Source organism: Hibiscus syriacus, unplaced genomic scaffold, assembly GCF_006381635.1.
Source record: "Hibiscus syriacus cultivar Baekdansim isolate YM2019G1 unplaced genomic scaffold, ASM638163v2 tig00117048_pilon, whole genome shotgun sequence".
Taxonomy (NCBI): Eukaryota; Viridiplantae; Streptophyta; class Magnoliopsida; order Malvales; family Malvaceae; genus Hibiscus; species Hibiscus syriacus.
This window is the reverse complement of record NW_024063538.1, coordinates 8482622-8493277: the sequence shown is the minus strand read 5'-3', so window position 1 is coordinate 8493277 and position 10656 is coordinate 8482622.

The window sequence follows — 10656 nt, the reverse complement described above, 5'->3', positions numbered from 1 at the left end:
TTTTAATATTTCTTTATTTTGTTTGGAGTAAGAATCGATTACCTGAAGGTATGAGAGATCGATTATTCTCGATAGGAAATAATTATATATTATTATGTTTCATCCAAAATTTCAAAGAATGTTATTTTAGGGGGTCTTAAATTAAATTAGACTCAAACTTGTAAATTTTATTGCAAAGAGAATTAATTAATCGACTCGGTACCGATTTAGGGCGTTGTGGGGGTACTAATCCTTCCCCACACGTATCCGACTCCCGAACTCAAATTTTGCTAATGCATACCGCAAGTTTGTTGTTATAATTAAAATTAATATTTTATTAAAATGACAAATACGTTTTTGGGTGCCCAATCACATCCTAATAAAATATTGGTGGTAACTCTTCGAACCACATTTTATCATTAACCGATCATCAAGAATTATTTCGAAACGAGACCCCTTTTCCCCTCCTTAAAAAAAGATCATTTCGACAATAATGTTTGTTCATGTTTGACTTTAAGAAGATGATAAGGTTGAGGTGTCTTAGTTGGATGGTAAATATGAAGTTTCATTAAGGGTAAATTGGTATTTTTCCTAATTTAATGAATTTAATATTCATTAAAGTTAAATTAAAGGTAAATTTAGCATGAAATTAATCAAAAATTCATGCCAATTTGTTATCATCTTCTCCAAGTTTGCAGTGAGCTTCCAAATGTAAGAGAAACAAAATTTGGTTTCCATTGTTTGAGCTATTTTATTTGGATTTCAAGTTATATTGTGAAATATAAAAGTGATCTATTCGAAAAACATTATCTTTTGGTACAATTATGCTTGCTCAACTAGCTTGATTTCAAAAATCACCAGATCTTAGGTTTTGTGTTCACACTAGGGTTCATGAAATTGATGATGAATCTTGATGTTTTTGAGGTTGTACATGAATTTTCAAGCTTGATTTATGATTAAAACATGTTCAAACTTCCTAGAAATTATTCTAGGATTTTCGGCCAAAAGAGGAAATTTTAGAACTTTGTGTTTTGATGAGAGTTGATTAGGGCTTTGATTATAGAGATGTTGTAAAGTTGTTTGGAGGTTGATTTCATGGTTGAATCGGATCAAAATCGAGCAAAATATAAAAACCTAGATTTAAAGGTTAATGCATTCAACCATGGTATATTTGAGTGAAACAAATTATGAAAAATTATTTAAGGGCTAAATTGATGTAGGAAATATGTTACAAGCCTTATAAAAATTTGGAGACTATTTTGTAATTTTTGAAAAGTTAGGGGACTAATTTGGCAATTTTGGAAAAGTTGTGAATGGTTGTGAAATTTGTTAATATTTAATGTACACTAATTACTGTTTGTGGGCTGAAATTGAAGTTAGAATGTGAAGTTAAGCCATTTTGGAAAGTTGGTAAAGTTTAAGTAAAAAATGGTGAATATTGAGAAACTTCATGGCTTAAGTGGTAATTTTGGTATTGTTGAGATATTGGGCTATAAGTTTAATGCTGGAAATTTATTGGGCTTATTTGGGCTTTAATGGTAGAATTCATGATAAGGGCCCATTATGAATAAAAAGGAAAAGTTAGGATGAATATTTATAAAATTAAAAAAAATTAGTACTTTTGAGTATTATTATTTTGTATAAATGTTAGTAATTATACTAACATTTTATTTATTTTTTATGTGTGAATATGGATGCTTGTGTAGATCGTAATCAAACTCGTGATACAAGCAAACAAAAAGGCAATGACAAAGTTCAAGAATAGTTGGACTGTAGTAAGGCGTAATAGTGAGCCATACTAGGTGAGTGCATTTATTATGTACTTATATGATATGAGGATAAATTGCGATGAGTCAACCTCGAATGTTTTTACAAAAGCATGTTTTACCGTATTTTTAAATATTTTCATAAGGTGTATGAAAATGATTTTAGGGTATGAACTACTCTAAAATGAATTGATGTGTTTCAAACAAATTATTGTTTATTAATGGTTTGGAATAAATGTTTAACCTACGATTCAAATTTTAAAGCCTATTGTATGTACATGGAGAGTTATAGGTGCAATAATAATACCATAAATAATATGGTATTGTAATAGTACTTTGTGTATTGTAGCACTATGTACGTAATTGGCATACTTGGTGTGAGATGTATATCTATCGCTTTTAGAAAATGCTTATTGCATTTTCGTAAGAGTACTTTGTGTACTTGGAGTAGTACTTTGTGTACTATGGCACTTTGTGTGCAAGAATTGTAGTCTTACGTGATTACTATTATGAAAGTGGTTAGTTTCATGTTTTTGTGTACCTTGCATTCTCATTTGTCATACATTGGGCTGTAAATGGATGTTTTAGGAATATATTGATTTATAAGTATGCTAGGCATACGAAATACTGTTTAGCAGGTTATTTGACGAAAACTTGGCTTATCAAATCAATTTTTATGCTTTTATGTATTTTATATGATAAATCGTATTTTGATCTTATAATGGTTTATTCATGTTTTTAAAAATGCCTTACTTTATTACGCCTCACTACGTGCATACTTAGCATGTGATGATTTTCACGCATAGGTAAAAGCCAAGATTAGAAGTAAAGAGTACAGAGCAACTCCAAGCATCAAGGATTATACTACAATATCAGGAAGACATCCTATGATGTAATTTTGACTTAGTTTAGTGGCATGTACTTATAAATTTCCTATTAGCTCTGTTTAACTATTTTGAAAACTAGTTTGTAATGGATAAACTGAATCGTTTTATGCTATTTTAAATATGGATAATATGAACCAATATTATTAATTTGAGTAGATGTATTTAATACATATTATGTTCGAACTTAAACTATTGTTTGATGGATTTTAACATTATTATATATATATATATATATATATATATATGTATTTGAAGAATGTTTTATAAACTATATTATTAAATTGTTTTATTTAAAGAAACAAAATTTTACTAGTTTTCAAGTACAAAAATATTTTGAAAGTCATGTGACATCTATAACTCGTGTACGAGATGTATACGGGAAATGAGTTTTACATTTATTGGTATCAAAGCTATATGTTTAGCCGTTTTTGGACATGGAATGTGTATATATTAAGTTAAGAATGTATACATACCACTAGGATGTCAAAATTTTATTGATAGTTGTATATATACTGTGATGATGCTTACTAGGGAGTAAAGTTACTCTTTATTAATGTAAGATGATTTTGACCGTGTTCAGATGTCGGAAACTAAAGACAAAGGTAAGAAAGTTAATAATGTTGAAAAGAAGGTCGATGTCAAAATTAACCCAAAAGAATCCAACATGACTTCAGTATCACGTATTAGAAGAGTTAAAGCTGTTAGGGATTTTCCTTCATTATGTGGAATAAATACCCCAGCATTCAACGAAGTTTCTACCTTTGAGGAATCCATTAAAAAGTTTGAACGACTTACAAGAGAAGTTGAATTAGATGAAGATCTAGAGGAGATTTCTGATTCTATTGATGACTCTGAGGTTTCTTCTGGTAAACATAAATAATTGAGAAATATTTAAGTTAAGCATTAAATTGTTTAAAGCATTGTTGATTTGAGTAAAAGGAAATAAGTAAGCGATAAGTAAGTTGTCTACTAAAAGTTTAAAGAAAACTGAGTTATTATTAAATCAAATGATTATGAGTTTAGTAAATCAAATGATTATGAGTTTGATGGAGAATAGATGTTAAGTTTTATGGACTTGATAGAATTACCTTTGAAGGTAAATTTACGAAAATAGATTATCTAACAATTCCATGCTACAATGAATTATTGCTTAGATTGAGATTGATTCTCTAGAACTTGAAAAGTGTCCATTTCGTAATGATAGGAAAAAGAGTAAATTTGCTTACTAGTGTGATTTTAGCATTAGCTGTTATGAAGTTATTGCTACAAATTTGTCAAGTTTTCTTATTGAACAACGTGGATATTTAGGCTTTCATTTGAGATGGAAAATGTTTCACCTGCTCGAGAATAATTTCTATGGATCTGGAAAAGTTATACATATTACATTAGGAATGAAATAAGGAATTCTATAGTAGAGATATTCAATTCAACTTGATAAAAAGTGTTATTATGGCAGAAGACAAATGTGTCATGATGCAAGTGTTAGTCGGACATATAGTAAATTTTTGATAAAGATTTAGGAGCTTATGTTCTTGATGAATATGATGGAATTATCATTTAATAAGTTTTAGATCATTTTGAGCAAGGATTGGTTGTCTCTACATTATGATTAGGTTTATGGTCGCAAGAAGGGATTAATTTAGAAAGATGTAGAGAAATTGGAAATTTTAGTGATTGATGAAAAATCAAAATCATCACTAATTTGATATCAACAATGGTTATGATTAAAATAATGCATGAAGGATGCATAACTATTCTAGCTAAGGTGATAGATACTCAAGTATCTCAAGTAAGATCGTATGATATTCCCACAACTCGGGAATTTCCAGATGTCTTTTTAGATTAATTATCTAGGTTACCTATAGATTGAGAGGTGAAATTCAAGAATTATGGTTCCCAGGGAATTGATTTTGTTTATATGGTTTGGTATCAAATGGATGTGATTGAGTTAAGAGAATAAAGGCTCAATGGCAATAACTGCTAGATTGAGGATTCATTAGACCGAGTATTTCACCTAGGGGTGCATCGATGTTGTTTGTGAAACAAATATTGATCTTTGATTGGGATATCACCAGTTAAAGATTAAAGAGGAGGATATTCCAAAGACACATTTTCTGACTCGATATGGACACTACGAGTTGTGGTGATGCCATTCGGTTTGACTAATACCCTTGCAAAATTTATGGATTTGATGAACCAAGTATTCCAACCTTACATGGATCAATTTGTAGTGGTTTTATTGATGATATTTTGGTGTATTCAAAGTCAAGATAGGAGCATGATGCTCATCTTTGTAGTATGCTTCAGACTCTTCGAGAGAAAATATTGTATGCCAAACTGTCCAATTGTGAATTATGGTTAGCAGAGGTTGCTTTCCTTGGCCATATAGTATATGCATAAGACATAAGAGTAAATCCTAAAAATATTGAAGCTATAGTGGATTGGGAACCCCCAAATAATATGTCAGAAGTTTGATATTTCTTGGGACTCGCTGGTTACCATCGAAGGTTCGTGAAGAACTTTTCGATGTTAGCTTCAGTCCTAACCAAGTTTTTAAGGAAAGGTGTGCCTTTTGTTTGGACAGAGAAGTTCCAAGAGAGTTTTGAAATGCTAAAAAACATTTTAATAGAGGCACCAGTGCTCGTACAACTTGAGTTGGGTAAATATTATATGGTCTTTAGTTATGCATCTCATAACGACTTAGGATGTCTTCTTATGCACAAAGGTAAAGTTGTGGCTTATTCCTTGATAAAGATAAAGATTCACAAAAGAAATTACCGAAACATGATTTAGAGTTGGTAGCAGTCGTGTTTACTTTAAAGATTTGACGCCATTATCTGTATGGTGAGCGGTGTTATATTTATACAGATCACAATAGCCTAAAGTACTTGTTGACTCAAAAAGAGCTAAACATGAGACATAAAAGATGGATAGAACTTTTAAAGGACTATTATTTGATCATTGATTTTCATCCAGGAAGGCAAATGTTGTAGCAGATGCACTTAGTCGAATTTTTTTTTGCAGCTTTGCGAGCTATGAATGTGCGACTAGTGTTGAAAGAAAATGACACACTATTGGATGAATTACATATAAAGCCGATGCTTCTAGAGCGGATATAAAAGCTATAAAAGAAAGATGGGAGATGCTTGGTAAAGTTTGCCCTTGTGGAAAAAGGTGAGACTAAAGACTTTGAAGTCAAGTTTAATGGATGTTTCTATTACCATGGAAGAATCTACATTCCACATGATAATGAGTTGAAGAAAGATATTCTTTCTGAGGTACATTTTAGTCCGCTAACTATGTATCCAGACGGGAGCAAGATGTATCAGGATGTAAAGAGTCACTATGGATTTTGTTACAAGGCTACATGTGACATGAGATAAGAAGGATTCCATTTAAGTGATAGTTGACCAGTTAACTAAGTCGGGAAATTTCATTTCAGTGCGAATGGAGTATGCATTGGATAAATATGCAGAGTTGTATATAAAAACGATAGTTCGGGTACATGGAGTGCCAATATCAATAATATCTGACAGAGATCCATGGTTCACATTAATATTTTGGAATTCATTGCATAAAGCTATGGATACTAGATTGAATTTCAATACGTCCTTTCATTTGCATAAGGATGATCAGTCATAGCGTACTATTAAGATATTAGAAGATATGATGAGGGCATGTGTGATTGATTTCAAGGGATCATAGGAAAAATATTTTCCTTTAGCATAATTTGCCTAAAACAATAGTTATCAATCGAGCATCAAGATAGATCCATACAAATATTTATATGGGAGAAAATACCAAATACCATTAAATTGGTTTGAGTTAAAAGACCAGAATCAGGTTGGCCCTAATTTATTGAAAGAGTTTTAAAATAAAGTAAAGATAATCTCAAGATGGAATTTGATCAGCAGAAGTCTTATGTAAACTTGAAGTAAAAGGAAATTGAATTTCAAGATGGCGATAAATTGTTTCTTAAAGTATCACCTTGGAAAAAGAGGGGCGCAAAGGATATTTTTTTCCAAGATTCATTGGACCTTATGAGATCTTAAAGAGAGTCGGACCGGTAGTTTACCAGCTAGCATTACCTCCGGAGTTAGACAAAGTTCATAATGTTTTTCAAGAGTCGATGCTTAAAAAGTATCGAGCAGATCCTTCATGTCATTGCATCAGAGGAAATAAAGTGTAACACCCCAAACATCGGGTCAACGACGAAAATATAGGAATTTAAATTTTAGTAGTTTAAGTTGAATAAATTGAAAAGTTCAAGGACTAATTTTTGAAAATTTATTTAGGGATTATTACCAAAGATGGAAGAGTGAAAGGGTAAAGAGGTCTTTTAGCTGGAAATAAATTTAAAATTCATTTTAAATAAGATATTTTAAATGTAAGAAAGTGAATAAGAATGATTTATATGGAAGTTTGGTTTCTTCTCCTTCTCTTCCCGTGAAACTCCATTTCAAAGGTGAGTTAAATTCAAGCTGATTGTTTTCTCAAATTTTGGGTTGGTTTTGAAGACTTAGGTGATATTTAAGCTTAAGAAAAGCTTTAGGTTGATTAAAACTAAAAGATGAGTGAATTAATGATGAAATTATAAAATGGGTCTTTAAGGGATTTATTGATATGGTTTGGTATTTGGATTTCTAATGATAAATTTGACTTGTCAAGGGTCTAATTAAGGGTTAGAAGTATTAGAAAGGATTAAGATCATGTTTGAAGTTTGGGTGTTATCATTAGTTATAAGGTTCTAAGGAGAAATTTTGGGTATTATAAAGGAAATTAGGAGGTTTGTTAGCTATGATTAAGGATGATGAGTTTGTGAGTATGAATGAGGTTAAAAGCATGAGATTTAGGTGAAGATTGTGTAAAATTCATGGTGAAAAAGGTGAAATCTGGGTAAGGGTATCAGTACTGGAAGAACAATACCAATACTATAAGGGAAAATTGAAAGAATAACATATGAATTTGATGAATAGTATCGATATTGATTGAATTAGTATCGATACTGAAGTGGGGTATCGATACTATTGTTAAGAATAAAATTCCAAAATGCTAAAATGGTTTAATTACCGAAGTGGGTATCGGTACCATAGAAGAGTAGTATCGGTACTGTAGGAAGGGTACCGATACTAATACGTATAAAATTTAAAGTGAGTTTTAGTTTTGTTTTTGTAAATGCTAATTGGTTATACGTTAATTTAAAGTGGTATTGATTTTGGGATATATCTACGTATAGATTTGGATCATAAGCATATTGATCAAAGTGATATACCAATGTGGTTTAGTGAATGAATAAAAGGATTCGTTTAGGACTTCAGTGACACAAATGTGAGTGCAACTCATTTTGTTTTTATATTAGATTCGCGGACTGCTTGCGATAAGCCAACCTCAGAGTTATCGATCGAAACCCGTTTTACTTCTTTTATGTAATATTTTACTATATTTTATTCAAGTTATATTTATTAATTTATGTTTTGATTTTTCTATGTGCATGATTATGAATTTGTGATATATGAATATGCACACGAAAATGCTCGATGTGAAGGTGCCTTTGTGACCAAGACAAACTTTGAATAATGATATGAGAAATAATTATGTGGTTAAAAACCCAAGGTAAATGTATGAGAATTAGAGGTATAGTTGACATGCCAAGTGCCGAGGGTTCTATGCGGTGTTTGGGGACAAAACTATGTGGTTCTTCGGGACAAAACTATGTGGTCATTGGGGATAAATATGTGGCACTTTGGTACAATTTATGTGAGCAGTGGTGACTGCATTAGTGCAAAAGCTCAATGTACTCAAATACCTAAAATTCTCAGTAGTATGCATTAGGCTAGTAAAAAAATAAAGCAAATTTATATAATCAAACAATGTATAAAAATATGTAGTCTTGTTATGAATGAAAAATTTGAATCCCTTATGAAATGTTTCTATGAAACAAAAAAGAATTTATTTTATAATGTTTTATCTTACTCGTACTTGCCTCACTAAGTCAACGACTTAGTGTGTGATTGTTTCACACTTAGGTTCGAAGAAAATAGATAGCTAAGGCTAGACGAGGACATCATACTCCCACAAAAGATCAGATCAGACCAATTTAAATCGCATGTTCTTGTTTTTTTGTGAATTGTTAGCATATACTTTAAGTTTTAAATTGTAATGCTCTGATCAGTTTTGTAATCAAACACGTTTTGTATTTATCTAAATTATCAAATGTTTATTTTCTTTAAAATTTTCAATAGAAATTTTGTTATAAGGGTGTTACCATTCAAATACAATTAAGAGTTTAAATTTTATATGAATTTTTAAAGAGTAAAGGTTTTGAAAAGTCAATGTGACACCTCAAATTTGTATCCGGATAGAGTATGGGTTAGGGGTGTTACATTTATTAGTATAAGATGGTTTAATTGATTTTAAGTCCGAAATGAAGTTGTTTTTGTTTTAAAAAGTGTACATGCCAACTGAAAATTTAAAATCTCTGATCTAATAAGGTAATTAGTATGATGTCCTTACTAATAGAATAGTGATTTGATCTTAATAGATGTCGGACTTTGAAGGTTGTCGAAGTGAAATGGGAGATAGGAATGAAGGTAGCAGTAACTCATATGGCCCAAGTAGGCAAGGTGAGGAGCAGACACCTCAGGAGTGTCTGTACAAGATCAAGGGACTTTTTTCTAGACGTTGGTCGCGATTCTGACGTGTTTCCAACCGTCTATTGCCTCATCTCTTAAGATGAATGTGGCTAAGAAGTTTAGAAGTTTGGGAGCACTTGAATTTAAAGGAGAAACTGATGAAGGTAACGTAGCTGCTGATATGTAGCTTAACGACATTAAAATTATGATAGAGAGTATCCATTATTCTGAAATGGAGAAGTTGGATGGGGTAGTTTCATTACTACGAGGACAAGCAAGAATACGGTGAACTAATGTGACGATGCAAGCTACAAGGGACCAGGTGACATAGTCGTTCTTTCTGGAGGAGTTTAAGAATAAGTAAATAGGTGATCAATTCATCCATCAGATGAAACAAGAATTTATGAGTTTGATGTAAGGGAATCATACTGAGTATAAGTACGAGTGCGAGTTCAACAAACTGAGCAGATTTATAGCATAGTTGGTCCATTCGGAAAAAGATTCATGTGATTGGTTCGTTAAGGATTTGCGCCTCAATTGAAAGAGTTGTTGTTAGCACTAAACCTTTCTTCATTCTAAGAGGTAGTGAATAGAGCCAAAGCATTGGAACGAGTTCAAAATGTGAGATTTGGTGAGAAAAAGACCAAGTGGAATAAGACAGATGGTGCCTCTTCATGTGCATCACAATCGAATAAAAGTCGAGGTTTAAATTTTTAACCTCAGACTAGACCGGAGTCAGCTGCATCCTCAGGTAGAGGATCTAATCCTAGAAAAGTTAGACAAACTCAATCAGTGGAATCGAGAGTGGAAAAGTCAAATCAATGTCAGAATTGTGGTAAACAACATATTGGCATATGTCGAAGATGTTAGAGTATGCTCAAAGACCAATCATATGATGATTGTAATAATACTTTTATTTACCGATTTTATTGAATAAAGGCATTGCCGCTATTATTTTCAGTTATATATATGTGTTTAACATAAACTGGAAGATAATAAAGTCCATATAATGACATAATTGTTATTATTAAAAGATCCTTAGTCAAGTATTATTATGGGCATGGACAATAATAATACGCTTAAGACTAACATGTTATTTATTGATGACAACGAGTTGTCATTGACATAAAGATGTCAGAATTGATACATGATTATATTGTTAGAGAACAATGTATTGGATTGACCCACCATGAGCATATGTCTTGGATTATTATGTGACAGTCATAACATTGCTCATGGTGATGACTATATGTATGATCCTAAGACTTGAGATCAATACTATCCCAACATATATTGTTGTATGTTTTGATGCAGCTAAACAAGCTCCGTAACTGGTTGCTCTATAAAGACTGTTATTGAATATATCTTAATATATGTAGTGGGTGTGTATGA